Here is a 22069-nt window from a genome sequence, read left to right on the forward strand (position 1 = left end):
AGGCATTTTACCCTTTTCAGAATCAAGACCATGGTCTCAGATTTAGAGGAGCTGATTCTCATCCCAGCTGCTTCACACTCGGCTGTGAACCGCTCCAGCGAAAGCCAAAGATCGGGAGCCGAAAAGCGGGAAACTCCAGATGGCTGTTTAAGGCAGCTAAAATAAAATTTACTAAAAGACATGTTCAACAGACAAAAAATGAACAGAAACTAAAATTTATAATAGAGTGGTTCTTTTTCATTTCCTCATCATTGGCGTCAGTAAAACGCTAGCAGCTTCCTACAAAAGTCTGATCCATGTTTTCCATGGCTGATTTTGCATCAGAGACAGGCCATTCAGTAGCACTGACTGTAACCACAACAGTCCCAGCATCTCCACAACAGAGCGGAGTGTGTAGTATCACGCTGGACGTGCTATGACATTTGCTCCTTCTCTGTGTAGATGCCCCGGAGCTAAATCAGCAGCTGCATGTTTCTAGAAGATGAATCCATTTTCCACCGACTATGAGAAGGCTTTGTTGTTGTCACATGGGTGAAGGAGTGATGCAAAATGATCACAGCTCCTTCAAAAGATTAAAAGAATGTGTTGTTTTTCTGCTTTGATGATGGTGGCGTGATAAGTGGCTGTAAGGGACAGGAAAGGAGAAAATCACATGATTCCTTGCTGCATCAAAGACTAAGATATTTCACTAAATATGCTCTTATCATGCTGTTTCACAGACTTTATCACATTTGTAAGATAAGATCCTTTCATTTCATTCTGCTTTTCCAAAATGCAGATGCAGCCCAGGAAAGTCCAGACATCCTTTCCCACTGCACAGCTTCTCCTGGGCTACCCGGCATTCCCAGACAGGATGTAATCACTTCAGAAGGATTAGGAACTGGGTCTCCTCCACTCCAGGTGGAGGCATCCTAATTAGATGCATAAATCACCTCTACTGACTTCTTTCTACAAGGAGAAATAGCATCTCTACTCTAAGCTCCATCTGGATGACAGTGATCTTTGCCTTCTCTCTGAGCTATGCTCACAAATCCTGGGTGGAGGCTATTTTCAGCCTTTTGTATCCAGGATCTCATTCTAAATCCAAATCTTGTCATGATAGCTGCATTGAAACCTATGGACAAGTTAACCAATATCTTAGCCCCTTTGGTCAGATTTTTTATCACCACAAAAGACTGGAGTTACTGAAGCTCATCTCCATTCTTTAATAACGCATAGAAGATGCCTAAACTTTGTTTAAAGCAAAGACTCATTCCACCTTTTCCCAGTTGAGAACCATGAAGTCAGAACTTCATGCGGTGCACGCTGAAGGTCAATATGTCAACAGAATTGCATCAGCTGCAAACAGCAGAGATGAAAGCTCAGAGTTTCCAAACCTCTCCTGTCTGAGAACACACCTTAAGCTTGGTTTATGCTTGATGCATTCACTTTCCGCTTGGTGATGCGGCTCGCGGATGGAACACGCTTCACAACTCGCAGCGTTTTTATGGTTCGTGCAGCTCGTCTCTGCAGTGAGCCAATATTCTCCCAAACTGTAGGGGGCAGCATGGAGCTCTACGGCATGCATCCAACACTACACCATAGTAGAAGTAAAAATTACTGTTGTTTACAACATGGCATTCCAGTATTTATAACAGCGTCCTCATCTTTTCCGACAGTGCGAGCTATTTCTCTCCAAGAATTATTAACAACATGTTGATCACGGTGATCTCTGAGAGCTGAATCATACAAATGTCTGTATTTACGAACCTCTGCCATACTAGTTCTTGCCGGTCCGCCATGTTTTCCCGCGTCCGACCGTCCGCGTGGTTAATTTCCTAGGTGCGCGTTGCAGAAATTTTGGGCCGTGTGAAGGCGCGGTGGAGGGGCGTGGTTGTTAAAATGATGCAATTTCGCCGCGCTGAGCCGTGCGGACCTCGCGGACGGGTCAAGCATAAACCAACCTTAAACCAACCTTTAAGCTCTTTCACAACACAAGTGGAGACAAGGAGCAGGTGAAATGAAGATGTAAAATGTTGTTTTGTTTCTTTGTGATTAAATTATTTCACTTTTGTAGCCAAAATGACTTCTGGGATTTAATAATCTCCTTCCATAAAATATCTGGTGTGAAAAGAACATTAATCATGTATATTTGGTGGGGTTTTTTGTCTAGATTTTTAATATTTGTCTCACAATGTGAAGAGATGTAACATTGTTCTCAGTATTTGGTTGAACTTTTGGTCACCAGCTCAGATTTTGGCGCTCCTTGCTGCGTACATGTCTCAGTTTTGACCCTGAGGTGTGAGGTAACTGATAGTGAGGCTGATTTATGAAGCTTTTCTACCACAAAACCAAACACAATTACAACCACAGGATTGTAATGATCACTAATGTTTTACGATAACAAGATGTTATGTTCTCTGCATAGTGGCCCACCAGTTATAAAATCTTGTAATCACATGAGCTTCATTTACTATAAATGACGTGAATGCGCACCAAATTACACATCAGCATTTACATGTGGTGATTTAGCTCAGTGACTGAAAACTGAAGCATTTTTAACTGAGATAAGAATGTTTTGTCTAGGAATGTTTACATTACTGCATTGCAAATGCCATGTCTGGTATGCATTCAACACAGACTCAAACAGTCCGGAGGATGTTTGCAGGTTGCCAAGGAGAAGGCGAGGGATGACAGATCGAGATGGTACAGAGAAGAAGGAGAAGAAACAGTGGTAGCCAGGGGTACAGATCATACATAATTAATGTAAAATATGTTTTTTATCTCATGACAGCAGTAATTTTAATATTGTCTTTATTTTTGATTAAGAGAATTCTCTGCTTGAGGACACCTTTGAGGCAGCAAGGTGGTGTACCACAAGGTCCTTCAAAGGAAACATTTCCCTTCCCCAGGTCATCACCGTGGACAGGGAAGCTTGCCGGAGGGCAGTGGAGAGGTTATGCTTCTGTGATGGCCTGGATGAAGAGGAGATGAATGATTGCAGGGAACCATTCCTGTTCATGTTTAGTTTTCAGTCCGACTATGAGGAGTTCTGCAGAGAAATTGAGGGAAAAAAGGAAGATGAAGGTGTTTTCTGGCTTTGAAATGCCATAGTACAGCGGTGTCAAACTCAGTTTTTGCATTCTATTTCCTCCTCACATTGTTTTTTGGAGGTTCTCTTGTTTTTTTGTGTGCTTTTTGGTTCATTTGTTTGTACTTTTTTTTATTCCTGTGTTGGCTGTTTGCTCTATTAAATTTACCTTTTTTGAAAAATTTAGTCTGCATTCTTGTGTCTCACACAATGTCTCACCACCCCGCCTCAAACCCTGGCATGTTTTATCAGCACAATTTAAGTCTCTGGTCCTCTTAATGTAGCTGATATAACAGAGTGTACAACAAATGTACCCGTGTCTGTCTGTACTGTTCTACACTCACTTGGGAAATGACTATTAAAATAAAGGCAGCATTGATAAAATAAACTATTAAAATGGTTTTGACAGGTTCAAAGAATAGTCTTATCAAATGCTCGAACCTTTTAGGTACCAAAAGTATAGCTAAAAGACACAAATACCTATGTGCTATAAATACACATACCATACAAAGTAGAAAAAAGAATGAAAATAGAACAGATTGGATCAAAAATGGCACCTATAATTATCTGCTCTTTAAAATTATGACATCCAGCAAACAAGTAATTTGATTACCAATGTTATGATTTACATGGGTTTAGTGGGGTTTTAGGGCTTTCTTATCCTTAGAAAGGGGCTACTCACAGTTTCCTGGTTCCACTGAAGAGGGGCAGGAGTCAAATAGTTGTCTCCACCCACCTCTAAACGTTTGACCCCGCCCACATTTAGCCCCGCCCCGATCTCCAGGAGGCAGCCAGGGGCTACTCCTAACCCCCAAATTCCACTACCTCCGCTCCGCTCCGCTGCGGTCCGCCCCCGCCTTCCGCAGCCGCTCGCTTCCGAACTCAATTTTTACTGGTACGCGCTCTACAACGGCTCCGCTCCGGAGCGGAGACCTGAGGTGGGCAAACAAGCATGCGCGGGATTTTCAAGATCTTGCAATACGGTCCGAGCAATAAACGCGGAAGTTAGATCCAAACACCCGTTGTGTGGGAGAAGCATCGACATGAGTTGTTCAATCTGCCCATCATTTGTGTTGAGATCAGCAGTGTTTGGATCAACAAAATGTGACTACTTTGATAGCGGAAACTGTATTTATGGCTTACTTTTGGGCATTTAAAGTTCAGCCGCCATTGATAGTTGTTAAAAGTTGTTAAACCTGTGCATATGAAACAAAAAACGCCTTTTGTTTATCGATTTATTGTGAAAAACGGAAGTTGTGCTTGCTCCTTTTCCTGTTGGGCCGTTGTGATTTCTGTCCATTGATTGCGGAGGTGCTCCGGCGTCCGGCAAAAATAGGATCGATTCTATTTTTGCCGGACACCGGAACAGAGGGCGGCGCACGGCGCCGCACTGCCGGAGCACGGCCGCAGTAGTGGAATTGCTCTGATTGACTACAACGGGACCGATTTTGCTCCGGCGTTCGTGTCGGAGCGGAGCGGAGCGGAGGTAGTGGAATTTGGGGGTAAAGGATTTGGGGGGCAGCAGTAGCTCAACAGGTTGAGCGGGTTGTCCAGTAATCAGAAGGTTGCAGGTTCAATCCCAGCTCCGGACAGAGAATTCTGCTGTTGTGTCCTTGGGCGAGACGCATAACCCACCTTGCCTGCTGGTGGTGGTGAGAGGGACCGGTGGCACCCGTTCTTGGCAGCCTTGCCTCTGTCAGTGCGCCCTAGGGCAGCTGTGGCTACATTGTAGCACATCACCATCAGTGTGTGAATGTGTGTGTGAATGGATGAATGATACACTGTAGTGTAAAGCACTTTGGAGTCCTTACACTGAGAGGCGCTATACAAGTGCGGGTCATTTATCATTTATCATTAAGTACTGTATTTTCCGGACTATGAGTCACACTTTTTTCATAGTCTGGCTGGTCTTGCGACTTATATACCAGAGTGACTTATATGCCAAATTATGAATACCCCGCTGCTGCCGGCCGGCTCCGGCCCAGGAATGAGCTCCCGTGCCCGCTGGGAGGGTTTGAAATAGAGATGAGCGAGTATACCACTATCTGTATCAGTATCTGTTCAACCAACTAAATTATCTGTATCTGTACTCGGAATGGGCGTGGCATAACCCGGAAGTGGGTGTGGTTTACATCAATATATTATTTTAAGTCTGAAATTGATATGGAATGATCAGAAGTTGATATGTGTATTGTTTATATTAGGGATGAGCCGGATACTTGTTTCAGACGAGTATCCGGTACGGATAAAGGATTTTTGACGAATACGAGCATGAAACAAGTAAACCTCGTAAATATCTGTAATCGTGCTGAAGGAAAATCCTCATTGGGTAACTGACTGTCTTCACGCTCTGTGATAGGCCAGTCACATAGAGCGCCCGCCCCTCCCTACACACAAAACTCTCTAGCCGGCCGGGTGCGCAGTCCGTCCGGCTCGTCCACGCACACACACAGACAGTAAAGGAGCTCGCTGTGATGGCTTCACTGTTGCTCACGTTTCTTCAGTTTTCCCTAGGTTTTCTTCAGCTCGCCTCTTTTTCGGTTGAATATTTAAAGTTACTTTTTTCATAACTTACATGGTGCATTTGACAAGACAGAGCTAACGTGCTGCATCAGTCACTCACTACCTCCGCTCTGGTCGGGTTTTTTATTTTTTTTAACTCCATCTCTCTCCCTGTCACCCTCTCTATCTCTCTCAGACACACACACCTTAATCAACATTGTTTTGTTTAACATTGTGTGGGGCAAAATGCCAAGAACGTTAAGAAAAAATCAGTTTAATCCAATTAAAATAAAAAAATATATACATAAAGTTGTGTCTGGTTCTAGCATTTCATATTTCCTAGTTCCTACTGCATGAGTTCAGATGTATTGATCCATGCACTTAAATATTAATGTTCTGATTTTATTGAAACACTTGTTCTGTAATAGTTTCTTTACTATTATGATCAAAAATATTTAATCTCAATTCTGAGGCTGCTCTGTAAATAGTTTTCAAATAAACAATACACATGTCAACTTCCTTTTTCTTTTTTTTCTTTTTTTTTACCGTGTCCTGTCTGGCTGTGAAGCAAACAGAATTGATGTTTGAATGCTGGTAACAAGCCTTACAGATTTACTCTCAGGTGGAGCATCAAAGCGTCTGCTTTAAATGTCACGCCTGATACTTCAAATTTTATTGTTGTTGTTCTTGAATGCTTTTTAATTCCGACCAGACACAGAGACAGAGGTGAAAGAGAAAGGAAAATACAAATGGTGGGAAGAGGGGGGGGGGGGGTCCCACAAAAATAAACAATAATGAACAAGAGTCTGCTTCTAGACCTGCAGAAAGAGAAGAGCAGAAAAAAACAATACATCAGGAGCAAGCTATCACTGCGTCAACGTGATGATGAAATATAAAATCAACATTGTTTAACTGAACAATCACACGATAATAAATCACAGTGCATTTAGTGGCAACGACAGCCTTGAGACATGTGTTGAACGTGCCCAAGCCCATACTTTTGAGAGCACCATGTGAGCACCTGTGTGTGTACACGCGCTTGTTTATGTAAGGTTTCTCTATAGGAGCGTCCAACAGAGAGTGTGAGGGACCACAGATCTGCCCCCAAAGATGTGTAGGAGACGGGGGGAGCTCCAAGTCCCAGAGATCCAGGCGCTGCCCCAGAACACAGGAACTCCAAGGGGACTGCAACCAGAAAGGCCCCCCGCCCCCCTCGAGAGGCGCAGAGGATCGCCCCGGGGGGCCACAACCAGCAGCCGGCAGAGTCCCGGGAGACATCAGCGGCAAGCCCACAGGCCCGCCCGCCGCCTCCCACCCCCTAGCCGGCCGAGCCCAGGACCCAGCGACCCGGGACCCAGGGGCGACCACCCCCGCCGGGGACACAGCAGAGCCCAGGGACCCAGACCCCACCAGGCAGCCACCGGGATTGACCAGGCAGGCGCCAAAGATCTTAAACCCCCTGACCCGGGAGCCACGAACACTCAGGCAGACCAAGGCACAACCCCCCACACCAGGTGTGGCAGGGGGAGGGGAGACGAAGATCTATATCATCAAAGGAGGTCCCAGGAGGGGGGAGGAGTCAAAGGCCCCACCTGACATATACAGTCATACACAAACACAGTCACACACTCCCTCCCTCATGCTCACACATACACATACAACCAAAGACTTACAAAAATGCATGCCGGACACCCACTCATGCTTCCCATACATACCCTATTCACTCTGGTCCCAGTACTGCCGCACACTGGGTACAACCATCACCGGTTACCAGAGTTTGACCCTTTCCCTTTCCATGCACTTAAATATTAATGTTCTGATTTTATTGAAAAACTTGTTCTGTAATAGTTTCTTTACTATTATGATCAAAAATATTTAATCTCAATTCTGAGGCTGCTCTGTAAATAGTTTTCAAATAAACAATACACATATCAACTTCCGATCATTCCATATCAAATTCAGACTTAAAATAATATATTGATGTAAACCACACCCACTTCCGGTTAAACCGCGCCCACTTCCGGGTTATGCCACGCCCATTCCGAGTACAGATACAGATAATTTAGTTGGTTGAACAGATACAAATACAGATAGTGGTGTACTCGCTCATACCTACTGGCGACCCACAAAGTATTTGTGGAATTGCAGCTTTTACACTTTTAACATTAATATAATTCATAAGCAAGCCAGGGACCGACCGTGATGGACCATCAGCGTCAGCCTGAAGAAGCCGGCAGCTGTCGGCGAAACCGTAGCTACAAACAGGTAAACAAAACTGTTTCTGTGTTTAAAAAAGAACGAAAGCATGGACCATAGTGAAATGCTAGATATTAAGATATTGTTCCTACGTAGGACTAGGTGTGTTAAAATTACATTATTTATATGTAATGATGAGCTTCTCCATTATAAGATATCTGTTTCCCAGATATGAGAGTAGCACCTGGTCCTGCTGACCCAGCCAGTTACAAAAACTAGTAGGGATCCTAACTTTTGTAAATTTGTAAATCATCCAGTGTAATCATATTACGGTATAAATCCTCCCAGGTGAATTCTGACTAAATCGACCACTTGTTCAAATCTATGAACCCTGGAGCATGGGCAAAGTAAAGGTCGGATCCCAAGCTAGCTAACTAACTTTTGTAACTACCATACTCAATTTGCCCCAACTAGTGGACGCCAGGCTAACCTGGCATCAAGAAAAGCAATCTAAATCGCTACTTTCCCCCACCGTTGAATATTTGTGTAACTCACTATTGACATCCACCATGGCAGACCCTACGTCAGGTGACGTGGCTGAAAAGGGTCAAAATGACTCCATCGTAATGCCGATGATATTAATGTGTAGATAAAAGAAGGAAAGAGGAAAACACTGACTGTCTTTGGAGGACCACTATCCTGGTGGGTGAGCCAATCCTGGAAGTCAGAACAACAAACAGATTGAGAGCTGTTTTAGTGAAAATGACAGTCTACAAGCAAAATCAATCAGTTCCACCCTAGAATATAGAAAGATGTCAATTTTGCAGCACGGTAAACACAGAGAAATTGGAAACAACACAAACAAGCCACTTAAGTGACAAATGAGGCTAACTAGTAAACAGTAAAGCTGCAATGGCAAATTTAGAAAACAAATTAGCTTAAAACATTTTTTCATGCCTTTTAAAAATGTTCTAACACAATAAATAAATTGTGGAGATAAAAAAATTCAATAAAGTGGTTCTTTGGCGTTTATCTAAAATCCTTTGCCAGTAACACGTTTCAGACCTAAAGCAATTATTGGATCATCCGGATGTCGGACTAGCCAAACCACTGCTCTTCCCAGGGACCTGCATTCAAAACACACTCACGTATTCATCAACAGAACGCCACTGGTGTGAGTTTCTCAGCTCAATAATATCAGAGAAGGAGAAACAGTCGGCTGCTACCACTTCTACTTTAGGACTAACTACTTGAGTCCCTATAAAAAAACACCATTTGAAGTCACGGACAACAAAAGACATTTGGACCTAGAAAACGGTGATGGGTGTTTAGCCCCATCTCTTTTCCTCTGGCATTGTGGGTTACTAGTTCTGGCAGAAGCGTCTCAGGGAAGATACCCGGGGTGGGGGGTGGGGGTGGGGGGGTGCCATGGCCGTGCTTGTGTTCAATGCTTGTTTATAGATTTGCTGTAACAGCTTTATAAGAGAAATATACTTTCTAAAATCAAAACAACAAAAAAATTGCACAGTTTTTAAAGGTTTATTAAAGCGATGCTAAAGAGTTAACACTTTTAGCTATAGCTTTAAAACTGGTTTCAGTGATTTTTCACAAAATCTTTAGCAGCTTCACATTGGACAGCACTCTGTATCCCTCTGCTGACCAGAAACTACGCTTAACGGTTTTCTATGTAAAAATTGAATACATTGTATGTATTTATGTAAAATACATAAATAAGCCCTTGAAAGTGAAAGCTGACCTGTTCTCTAGCGCCACCATCAGGCCAAACTGAAATCATCAGACCAAAGTTAAAATAAATGTATCTTGAAAAGTTTTGACACAAATCTTCTCATATTTTCTAACAACATTAATGATCACAAGATTATGAACCTTAATGGGTTTTGGTGATGATATGACCTTTCCTGCAGCGCCACCGTCAGGTCAAACTTTAGAGTTAGTGTATCTTACAAATCTTTCATCCAAATCTTTACTAATTTAGGGTGCACATTCATGATTCTCACAGAATGAACCATAATGATTGATGTTGGCGACCCTGATGTTGGTGACCCCTCTTTTCCCTCTTGTAAACATATTTATTTATTTTCATCTGTTTTTTTGTCACATAGAAAGTCAATCTCTCCCCTCCTCTTTTTTATCCGGGCTTGGGACCGGCAGTGGCAGAGTTAGAGAGTTTTTTTTTTTTTTTTGCTTTTATTTTAGTTTATGATTTATTTATTTATTTGCTTTTTATATTTTGTTTTTGTTTTTTGTGTGTTGGGGGATTACATGTTTGAAAGTTCACCCATCTCTGAAACAGAAAATCATAATGAGAACATCAGGGTCTTTGGGGAGGCAGTGGCTGGTTTAACTTCTCACATTCATCCTGGACAGTGCTGCCCGCTGCCACCAGGAGATGGGATGTCTTCTAATTAGCCTTTTCTGATTTGTTAGCAGGGAGGTTAGTTGCTAGGTTGTTTGTTTTTGTGCTGACGGAGACATCCCGGGGTTACAAATTTCTTGAAATGCCTCCACACAGAAACTTTTTCCTGTTTTTTTGTGTCTGAGTGTGGAGCGTCTCTCTGGGACTCGAGGCTTTCTGCTAAAGAGTCGTTTTCAGCAGGAAGACTCTTGTTTCCTTCTGCAGCGTCCACGTTCTGCTCACTGATCGTTTCGGTTTGCTGATCTGGGTTAAAACGTTCTGTCTTTAGTCTCAAGATCAGATTTTGACTTTCCAGATTTGTAGTCAGTGACTCGAGTTCAGAGACTTGTTCCTTCAGGATTCCCAACTCTTCCTCGTGCTGCTTTTTGTTTCTAAACAGATCTAACTGGAGGTTAACGACAGTTTTACAGAGTTTTGTTTCTTTTTCCTCCATCTGTTTTAGTTTGGTCATCAGATCATCGTGACTTGCACTGACCACGTCTCTGTTTTGGGCGAGTTCAGTCTCCAAACCAAGTCTGATCTTCTGCTCGTCTCTAAGCTGGTTTTCCAGGCTCTCACACAGGCCATATGTTTCCTGGAGTTGCTGGTACAGCTGGAGTCTGAGCTTCTGTTCGTTGGTGAAACCTGTTTCCAGGTTTTCACAGACGACAGATTTATCCTGGAGTTGATGTGTGACTCTCTCCAGATGCTCAGCCAACTCCTGGTGAGAAGCAGCGTTCTCAGCGGTCAGGTTTTCCATGACCACTCTGAGTTCTGAGTTGCTCTGAGTCAGATCTTTGATCTGCTCTTTAAGATCTGAGTTCTCACAGACTATCGCCCTGTTAGAGTCCAGCTGAGCCTCGTAGCTAACTCTGAGCTGCTTCTCCATGTCCAGACTGCTGCTAAGTTCTTCACAGACGGATATTTTTTCATGGAACAGCTGCTTAAACTTCTGCAGATCCTCACACATCTGTTCTGATTTAGTTTCTACAGCCTGACCACTTCTCAGCGTCTGACTGAGCTCCAAGTTCTTCTGTTTCAGATCTTTGATCTCCTTCTTGAGATTTCCGTTCATTGAACTCATTTGATCTTTAGTTTTTTTGAGTTCTTCCTCACAGGTCACGCGGAGCTCGTTTTCTTTGTTCAAACGTTTCTCTAAACTTTCACAGATCAGATTCTTCTGTTTGAGCTGATGCTTAAAATTATTTTGCTCATCCAGAAGTTTCCTGTCTCTGTTCTTCAGATCCGTTTTAACGTTGTCCAACATCTCAGAGAGGTCACCGTTCCTTTTCTTAAGATCTTTGATCTCCTTCTTATAGTTCTCGTTGACGGTGACTTTATGCTGGACGTTCTTCTGCTCCTGGACACTAACGAGTCTGAACCGACGTTCTTGATCTAAATCTGTTTGCAGATTTTTGATGAAAACGTCCTTTTCTGAAAGCTGCTCCTTTAAATTCTCCAGCTTGTCAGTCAACTTCTGTTCTACGCTGATTTTCTCACCTTTTTCTCTGCTAAACATCGCTTCTAAGTCCAAATGTCGTTCCTCCAGTTTTTCAAAGTTCTCGATCAGAACGTCTCTCGAGACTCCAGAAAAACGGGACTCGTCTGTCTCACCTTTTAGATCTGAGCAGATTTTTTGTAAATCTTCATTCACGTTTTTCTGCTCCTGTAACTGCTTTTCTAAAGCCACCAGCTGTTGTTGCTGCTGAACCAAACCGTTCTCCATCTCTTTAGTTTGCTCCTTGTAAAGCGCACACTGGTTCTCTGCAGCAAGCCTCTTCTCCTTCTCCTGATTGAAACAAGTATTTCTGTTCTGCACTTTTTCTTTCAAATGATCCACTTGTTTCAGAAGGTCACAGACGACAGATTTATCCTGGAGTTGATGTTTGACGCTCTCTTGCTGCTCAACCAACTCCTTGTGAGAAGCAGCGTTCTCAGCGGTCAGGTTTTCCACGACCACTCTGAGTTCTGAGTTGCTCTGAGTCAGATCTTTGATCTCCTTCTTGAGATTTCCGTTCATTGAACTCATTTGATCTTTAGTTTTTTTGAGTTCTTCCTCACAGGTCAGGCGGAGCTCGTTTTCTTTGTTCAAACGTTTCTCTAAACTTTCACAGATTAGATCCTTCTGTTTGAGCTGATGCTTAAAATCATTTCGCTCATCCAAAAGTATCCTCTCTCTGTACTTCATATCCGTTTTAATGTTGTTCAGCAACTCAGAGAGGTCACCAGTTCTTTTCTTAAGATCTTTGATCTCCTTCTTATAGTTCTCGTTGACGGTGACTTTATGCTGGGCGTTCTTCTGCTCCTGGACACTAACGAGTCTGAACCGACGTTCTTGATCTAAATCTGTTTGCAGATTTTTGATGAAAACGTCCTTTTCTGAAAGCTGCTCCTTTAAATTCTCCAGCTTGTCAGTCAACTTCTGTTCTACGCTGATTTTCTCACCTTTTTCTCTGCTAAACATCGCTTCTAAGTCCAAATGTCGTTCCTCCAGTTTTTCAAAGTTCTCGATCAGAACGTCTCTCGAGACTCCAGAAAAACGGGACTCGTCTGTCTCACCTTTTAGATCTGAGCAGATTTCTTGTAAGTCTTCATTCACGTTTTTCTGCTCCTGTAACTGCTTTTCTAAAGCCACCAGCTTTTGTTGCTGCTGAACCAAACCATTCTCCATCTCTTTAGTTTGCTCCTTGTAAAGCGCACACTGGTTCTCTGCAGCAAGCCTCTTCCCCTTCTCCTGATTGAAACAAGTATTTGAAACTGTATTCTGCAGTTTTTCTTTCAAATGATCCACTTGTTTCAAAAGGTCATCAATTTGCCTGCTTTTAAAATCAACTAATTCCTGCTGAATCGTCTGAGGTCTAGGGACAACCGTCTCAGATCCAGAGATTTCCAGTTCAGCAGATAAACGAGTGTCATTAGGAAGAGACTCTTTCTCAGCATCAAAGACCGATGTTTGTTCTGGCATCTCAGACTCCATCTCTTTAGTTGTAGACAGTAGATCTGACTTTTCGTCCTCACCATCAGAACTAAAGTCGATGACCAAATCATAATCCACTTCTACGTTGTTGACACATAAGTCGTACCAGGACATGTTTGTGTTGTTCGTCATTTCACCGAAAGTAAGGGGTTGTTGTGGCTTTCTCGGGCGTTTAAAACCAGCTAATTCCCGCTGAACCATCTGAGATCTAGGGACCATCGTCTCAGAATCAGAGTCGACCGTCTCAGACCCAGGGAACTCCAGTTCAGCAGGTAATTTAGTCTCATAGTGAAGAGACTCTATCTCAGCATCAAAGACGGATGTATGTTCTGTTTCATCAAACATATCATTTTCCATGTCTGACTCATAATCAATGTCTTCTGGGTGTAGACGTGAGTCGTACCACGACACGTTTCTTCTGTTCATCATTTGAGAGACAAAAAGGGTTTGGTCAAACTTACTTGGGTGTCTAAAGACAGTGGTGTGTCCTCAGCAGTAGCTCTGAAAAGACTGAAGAGGAGCTGCTGCTGCTGGTGGGCCTTTTATAGTCTCGGAATGTACCAAGTTAAAACCCTCCTTTATGATGTCACACACAGATTCTTCTATTGTGTTTGTAAGTGTTATTATTAGTAGTATTAGTATTGTAATTATTGTTATAATTACATTATTATTAATAATAATATTGGTATTAATATTAATATTAATAAAAACACTTTAATTAATGGAATCTTCCAGATTAAAGGCCTCCTTTATGATGTCACACACAGACTCTTCTATTGTGTTTGTGAGTGTTATTATTATTATCATCATTATTATAAGTAGTAGTAGTAGTAGTTTTGTTATTATTAATAATAATAGTAATAATATTAGTAGTAATATTAATAAAAACACTTTAATTAATGGAATCTTCCAGATTAAAGGCCTCCTTTATGATGTCACACACAGACTGTTCTATTGTGTTTGTAATTATTATTATTATTACCGGTATTATTATTATTATTATTATTATTATTATTGTTATTATTATTATTATATTAATAAATAAAAACTTTAATTAATGGAATCTTCTAGAACCGGGTAGACACAATAGCTAAGTCTGTGTGACATCATAAAGGAGGGTTTCAGTCCAGAGACTATAAAAGGCCCACAAACAGCAATACTTCAGTCTTGTCAGTATTAACATTAATATTAATGGTACCATGTACCAATAATATTGATAAATATTCATATCAATTAATATTTATTGTTATTAATATAAATTAATATTAATGGTTCAATCTACCACTAATATTAATTAATTAAGGGTCCTTCTGCTTTGCCAGGTGAAGAAGGGATTACCTGAATGTGTCTCTATTATCACTAAGAAATTATCAAGTTAAAGTTCTTGCAGGCCAAATAAATGAGATTTTGTTTATTATAAAAAATTGCAAATATTATTTTATTACAGTTTTATTTTTTCCATTTTACTACTCATATATCAGATTTTTAAAAATAAACATAAAAAGTGTCATAAAAATGTAAAAAGTGTTGATAAACATCAACAGGTCTATGGAGAGAAATGATTGTAGAAATGCAAGAGAGACCTGCACACAATCACCCTGAGGACCATAGATGGCCCCGGGCCATACTTTGACATGCCTGTTAGCATCTTTGTGAGTGTGTGTGGACAATAAGTTTATTTATTTAGGACAGTGCATGCATGTTAATGAACATAAATGTAAAAACTGCTTACATGAATGTAAACATGCCAGATTATAGCCAAAGGCTAATTTCCATCTGTTGTCCTTAGACATAAAACGACATAATAATTCATAAAAATTCATCATTCATTCATAATAAAAACTCCATCACCAAACTTACACATACACACCGTTCTATTAACAAATAAAACATTAAAACTATACAACTCATACATGATCACACACTTGATTTGTCCATAACCAGTTTTTAACCTTTGCCTTAAACAAATTGAAAGTCGAGCATTCTCTAATGGGTTGAGGAAGACTGTTCCACAGATGGCCACCCTTGACAGACAGGACGTTCTGCCCCAAAGCTGTCTGTCTATGTGGTATAAACATTTCTCCTCGAATTGTAGCTTGTGTATTCCTGTTTGAGCTTTCTTTATGCCTAATGAACTGCTTTAGTGGTGGTGGAGCAAGGGAGTGTAAGACTTTATATATTAAACAGACTCTTTTAAGTTTCATTAACTTATTGAAGTTCAGTAATTTATGTTTTTTAACACATGACAATGGTGGTGGGAAGTCGGTTTTTTGTCAAGTAATTTTAAACTTCTTTTATAAATGTTTGCAGTACTTTTAAGTGTTGTTGGACAAGCAAGTGACCAGGATGTCAAACAATAGTCCATATGAGAGATGATGATTGAGTAAAATAAGTTTTTGCAACATTCATATTTAGATTATTACGTGTATGAGTAAAATTTCGATTACTAAATTTAAGTACCTGGGACACTTTGATCATATGACTCTTGAAGGATAATGTTGGGTCTAGAATGACCCCAAGGTATTTAAATTCTGGTGCTAGATCAAGCTCTACTCCATCCAGGAATATATTTGACTGCTTCAAGTTTAAGGGGCGTTTTGAAAAATCATCATCCGCATACATTTGAGCAAATATATTTGGACAGACTTCAGATAAGTTATTAATAAAAAGCGAGAACAATAAAGGCCCAAGAACAGATCCTTGAGGAACTCCTGTATCACAGTCTAAATATGGAGATTTAACCCCATCCCACACCACACACAGTTTCCTGTGTGAGAGATATGAGGCAAACCACTGAGCGCCTGACTGGAGATATTAAACTGAGTCAATCTGGACAACAACATCTGATGGTTTACAGAGTCGAAAGCCTTCTTCAGATCTAAAAATACAGCTCCAACACAGCAACTCTTGTCCAGCAAGCTCTTCACGTTCTCCACTAACATACACAGGGCAGTAACTGTGGAATGATGTGCCCGAAAGCCAAACTGCAATGGATGTAATGAGGGTTGGGTGTTTTCTAGGTGAGCAGTGAGGAGTTTAACCACCCACTTCTCAGCTATTTTAGATACGACTGGGAGTGTCTCCTAAAAACCTGAAAACAAGGCGAATATTCATTCTTTCTAGGTGAAACCTTACTTGTGTCCGCCTTTAGAAATCAGATTTGCTTATCATACTGGCAACACATGCAAATAAAACAGATTTGTGTGGTGACGGTGGCACAGGAGTAAAGTGCTCGCCCCGTAATCGGAGGCTTGCAGGTTCGAGCCCCGCTCAGTTTGTCGCTGTCATTGTGTCTTTGGGCAAGACACTTAACCCCCTTTGCCTAATTACTGGTGGTGGTCAGAGGGACCGGCAGCACCTGCGCTCCTTGCCTCTGTCAGTCCGCCCCAGGGCAGCTGTGGCTACTTTGTAACTCATCCCCACCAGGGTCAGATTGGTCACTGCAGACGCCGAACCAATCCACCAGTTGATCTCCCGATCCCTCCTACCTTCACTCGTGAACAAGACCCCGAGATACTTAAACTCCTCCACTTGAGGTAGGACCTCTGCCCCGACCCGGAGTTGGCAAGCCACCCTTTTCCGGTTGAGAACCATGGTCTCAGATTTGGAGGTGCTGATCCTCATCCCAGCTGCTATGTTAAGGGCATAATTACTTGTAACTCAAATAATATAATGTATTTGTTAAAAGGCCCCTGTGATAAAGCCTATATTGGTAAAACAACAAGGCCACTCAAACAGAGGATCAGTGAACATAAGAGTTCAATTGGAAGAAAAGACTTGACTTATCCAGTAACACGCCATTTCAATGACTCTTCACATCCTGTGTCTTCACTCAGATTCCAGGGATTGAACATATTTCATTACATAAAGGAGGTGATATAGATAGAAAAAACTCTGCCAAAGGGAACTGTTCTGGATCTACACGTTGAAAACACTTCAACCACTAGGTTTAAATGAGGATTTTGAAATGTCTGTTTCTTTAACCCTCCCACTCTCTTCATGGGCGACCCCGTGAGGAAAGTTGACCATGGAGCAGGATTGATGGTTTATCCCTTGAGGTCCACGTGGCAGGGGCGAGGTGGTGCTCACTCATCACCCCTGCCATAAGTAGGTTTTAACCAGACGTTAGCCTGTTGCCTCTTACTAACCTCTGCTCTTCCTCGCAGAAGCTTCTGGTTCCTGATCTCCAGCAGTTACCTCTTCAGGCATCCGTCAAACATTTTAATGAACTGTTTTTAGCTCATTTGTCTCCTGAGTTTCTCTCCATGAAGGTCAGGTTATTGCATAAATCATGACATTAGCAATTGCACCCCTCTGTTAAACAGCTGATATTAATTTCAAGTGTATCTTTGAAAATACATTGAATGTCAAAGTGAGTGAAAGGCATCCATTCAGCTTTCGGTGTCTAATGCAGGATTTTATGGACAGGCAACAAAACAGGAAATTTATAAATTGAGATTTATTTACTAAATCAGGTAAATCATAATAAAATACTAATGTTTAAATTCCAGAGGAGGGAGGAAGGCTTTATAGCAGCATCCATATGGCTGGTATCCAGCACGTTTTAGTTGTTTCCCTGCTCCAACACACGTGAATCAGTGGTTGAATTACCTGTGCAGCAGCTCTGCAGAAGCCTGTTAATTACCTGCTGACTGAAATCAGGTGTGTTGAAACAGAGTTAAAACTAAAAGGTGCTGGATACCGGCCCTCCAGGCCCAGAAGTAAATACCCCTGCTTTATAGGCGCAGAGAACTCCCATCATGATCCTGGAGACGGCACAAGGAGATGACGCCATGAGTGTGCCCTCCCAGATCACACCAACACCACCTGACCACACGGAGGAATGTGTCTGTAAGAAAGAAAAACTGGTGATCAGGCCCGGCCCAAACAAAATTGGAGCCCTAGGCAAGATTATAGGTGGCGCCCCCTTACACTGCAGTAAATTCCACTGTGACTGTACATACTCACAAGAAACCACATAGCTTTGTCTCAGACGTTCTTTTTATTTAAAAAAGCCATTTGCACATTCAGAATACATAGAAATATAAACATTTTGAACTGAATATATAAAATAATATGAACTAAACTAAAAGCATTAGATTTAAATTTACAAAATTAAAAGTGAAAAATTATAAAAACCATAAAAATAAGAAACAACACAAAATAAAGCATTAACGAAACCAGTATCCACAAAGAATTACCAAACAGAACCAGTTAGGATTTCAATAAAAATTCACCCAAAAGATTATTTACAATGTCCTCTAGTGGTGTTTTGGGGTACTGCGTTACCAATGACACTCTACACCACATGTCCTGAACCTAACATGACCTGCCGGCTGCTACAGATTTACTCTCCTGGTTTTCTTTGCAGCAAAGTCACCTATAACATCATCATATGACAACTGATATGAGACCACATGGTTTATGCTTATGATGGCAAGTCCACTGAGACGTTCTTGCATCGTAGTAGATCTCAAATAAGTTTTAATCATCTTGAGCTTAGAGAAGCTTCTTTCAGCTGCAGTCACTGTAACAGGAAGGGTGGCAGAGATTCTCAAAGCAACCCACAAGTTCGGGTAAATTTCTGCCAGTTTTTTCTCGTGCACGAAGCTACAAGAGTTCCATACTTGTCATATTCTTTGATGGCAATGGTGGGAAATTCTGCATTTCCTTTGCGAGTTCTGTGCCATCAATTTCTGGCTGACTGTCATGGGTCAGAGCAGTACTTAAAGCTTGGCACTGCTGTAGGAAGTCTTCCTCTCCTAAATAGGGGAAATTGAGGAGCACACCAAAGGTCTTATTCACTCCTCCAAGATTCTGAAATCTTTCTGAAATCTTTCATCTAGAGAAGCACGGGCAGTATCCACGACCACATTAAAAAATGTGGTTTCCATTTTGTGCAGTGCATCTTGTATGGCTCATCTGGAGACTCATTGCCAAAGTGCCTTTTTGTGGTTCTCAACCGCTTTTGTTTCAGTTCAGCCTCCACGTTCATCTCCTCACACATTTCTTTTGCAGTTGTCTGTGCATCGCAAAACCCAGTGTTTCTGTAACTGGTGAGGGAATCTCTGGTTTTCTTCAGCAAGTCTACAGCCACATCAGGCTACATGGAGGGTGACTGCATCAGTTTAATGACATACTGGATCTTGCTCAGAATGTCATACCATATGGCAGTACAAATGCAAACGTGATAGGATCCAATCTCCTCAGCCAAAGACTCTTACCACAGGGTCTGCGGTTGTTCCCCTCAACTCTAGTAGAGCCTCTCTGATTTGCCCAGTCTGATACCTTACTGCCTCAATGCTTTTTATTCTGCTTTCCCACCTGGTCTCAGCCCATGTTTTCAAAGTGATTTTGACATATTTTAGGAGGACATCCCACCTATGGGTGGAGGCTGAGAAGAGCTTGAATAACTTGATTAGATGCCCAAAGTAGCTGAGAGCATCTGGTGAGCTTCTTGCAGCATCCGCTACAACCAGATTTAAAGTGTGGGCACCACATGGGACAAAAAAAGCTCTTGAGTTCAGCTGAAGCAACTTTGCCTGAACACCTTTGTTTTTCCCCTTCATGTTGGCGCCATTGTCATAAGACTGGCCTCTGCAGTCCTCAAATGGGATATTAAGTTCCTCTACCCTTTTTAGGATAAGAGATGTCAAATGTTCTCCTGTTGATTGCTCTGCAACAAGAAATCCCAAGAAATGCTCTTTAACTTGAGGAATGTCTTCTTGTGACACTAACCTGACTATGACCGAGAGCTGCTCCTTATGACTCAGATCGGGGGTGCAGTCTAAAATAATGGAAACGTATTTGGAGGTTTTAATGTCTTTCACAATATGTTCTATTATTTTACAACTGATGGAGTCTATCAGTTCATTTTGGATTGTTTTGCCAAGATAACTGATGTGACTGCCAGCTCCACTTACTACTCTGCTAACAAGCTGCTTCATCACTGGATCAAATTTGGCCATAAGCTCCACCTCTTTTAGAAAATGTCCATTGTCTGGTTTATTTAGTGTGACTGTGGACCCCTAAATGCCATGTTTCTTTCAGCTAAAGACTGAGTTATTGCCACCAACTGATGTAAGACATCACGCCACCGTTTTCTCTCAGATAGTGCCATCTCTAGTTTATCTACAGTGAGCCCTTTCACAAAACGGACCTCCAAGTCCTTCCACGTTGCCATGTGAGCATTATGTTCTCTGCTCTCCCCATGGGCCTTGAGCAAGTGACCTGCATTTTTCCAGTCCTTTAGTCCTTCCCTAGTCAATTTCTACTCTCTTTTAGAAAAGATTTTACAGCAGAAGCAGTGCAAGCTATCCTCTTTTTTAGAATACATAAGCCAGCTTCTTCTGACTTTTTCTCCATTGACTAAGAGTCTGTTAAAAAAGTCATGTTGACACCTTCGTCCATCTTTTTGTTTAGGGAATGTGAAGCTATTTTCAATTTGAAATGGACCTCTGTGAACCAACTCTGTTCGTACCTTATCTGTTAGAGGAGATGGCCAGTCAGCAGGGTCTATTGGAGAAGCAGAAGATGTGCTTGATGTTGCTGCATCACTGCTAAGGTGTGCTGCTGAAGTGGAGGCAACAGGAGGAGTGCATGATGCTGCAACATCACTGCTTAATTGTTCGGCTGAGGTGGAGGCGATAGGAGGATTTGCAGGGGAGGGACATAGAAACTTCAGCAGCGCATCTGAAGACAGAAGAGGAGTATATGACACCAAGCTAAACATCAATACATGATTTCAAGAATAAAATAAAATTCTGGAGAAAAAAACCCAGAAATGTATGCAGAATGCAGTGTTCATGAAAACATTTGAGCTAAACTGGCAGCAGACGTAGATGAGTCTCATGCAAGACATTTTTGAACCAGGCCAATGTTCTCAGTGCTGCTGATCTGTATCTGTTTAACAGCGGGTTTTCCATTGAACTCGGACATTGACATACTATAACTTTTTTGCAACAATAATCTGTTGCAATAATTTAAAGTAGAAAACCATCAATGAGAATTTTTGCAAAATGCAAATAAATTTCTACTATGAGGTTTAAAAAAATTACTCATAAAAATATAAAACAGACAGAATTGTAAAGAAACTATCAGACAGTTACCAAGGACCATCATATAACATTTAGGCGTTATTAAGAAACACTGAATTCTCAGAACACAAAACATCAGAAAATATTCCAAAGCGCTAAAATAATCCCAGGTTGCTGTAATGTGTTGCTGCTGCTCTGTTATCGACGCGTTGCTTGTTTGACTGAATGTTTACAGTCCGGGAGCCAGATATGCAGCTTATACCAGCTGTTTAACAACTTTAATAAACCATTGTTAAGAGCTAATATATTTGTGTCTCATGCTTTAGTGCTGCACAAACGTTACACTATTAAGAAAATAGCTTAGTTTGTCCTATTGCATTCTATATTCTTCCTCTAGCTGGCATCATTCAGTCTTTCCCAGACATCTCCTGCCACATCTACGCTGATGATATTCAGCTCTATATGTCCTTTATGCCGCACCAGTTGGACAGGCTGGCCACACTTGTACTCTGCCTGACCCAGATCAGTAACTGGCTGTCCAGCAACTTTCTTGTCTTAAATGCTAACAAGACAGAGACCCTGATCACTGCACCCCCGGAACTTCAGCCAAAAACCGAGCAGGAAATTGCCTCTTTTTGCCCATCAGCCAAGGCCAACATTAGAAACCTAGGAGTTATTTTTGATCCAGCTTTAAGTTTAGACTCACACGTAAAACCATCTCCCGCTCTTGTTTCTTTCAACTGAGAAACATTTCAAAAGTCCGTAAACTGGTTTCTACTGCAGATCTGGAAAAAATCATTCATGCCTTTGTGTCATCACGCTTAGACTATAGTAACGCTCTTTTTACTGGTCTCAGCAAAACCTCCCTCTCA

The sequence above is a fragment of the Nothobranchius furzeri genome, chromosome 7 (genome assembly GCF_043380555.1).
Source record: "Nothobranchius furzeri strain GRZ-AD chromosome 7, NfurGRZ-RIMD1, whole genome shotgun sequence".
Taxonomy (NCBI): Eukaryota; Metazoa; Chordata; class Actinopteri; order Cyprinodontiformes; family Nothobranchiidae; genus Nothobranchius; species Nothobranchius furzeri.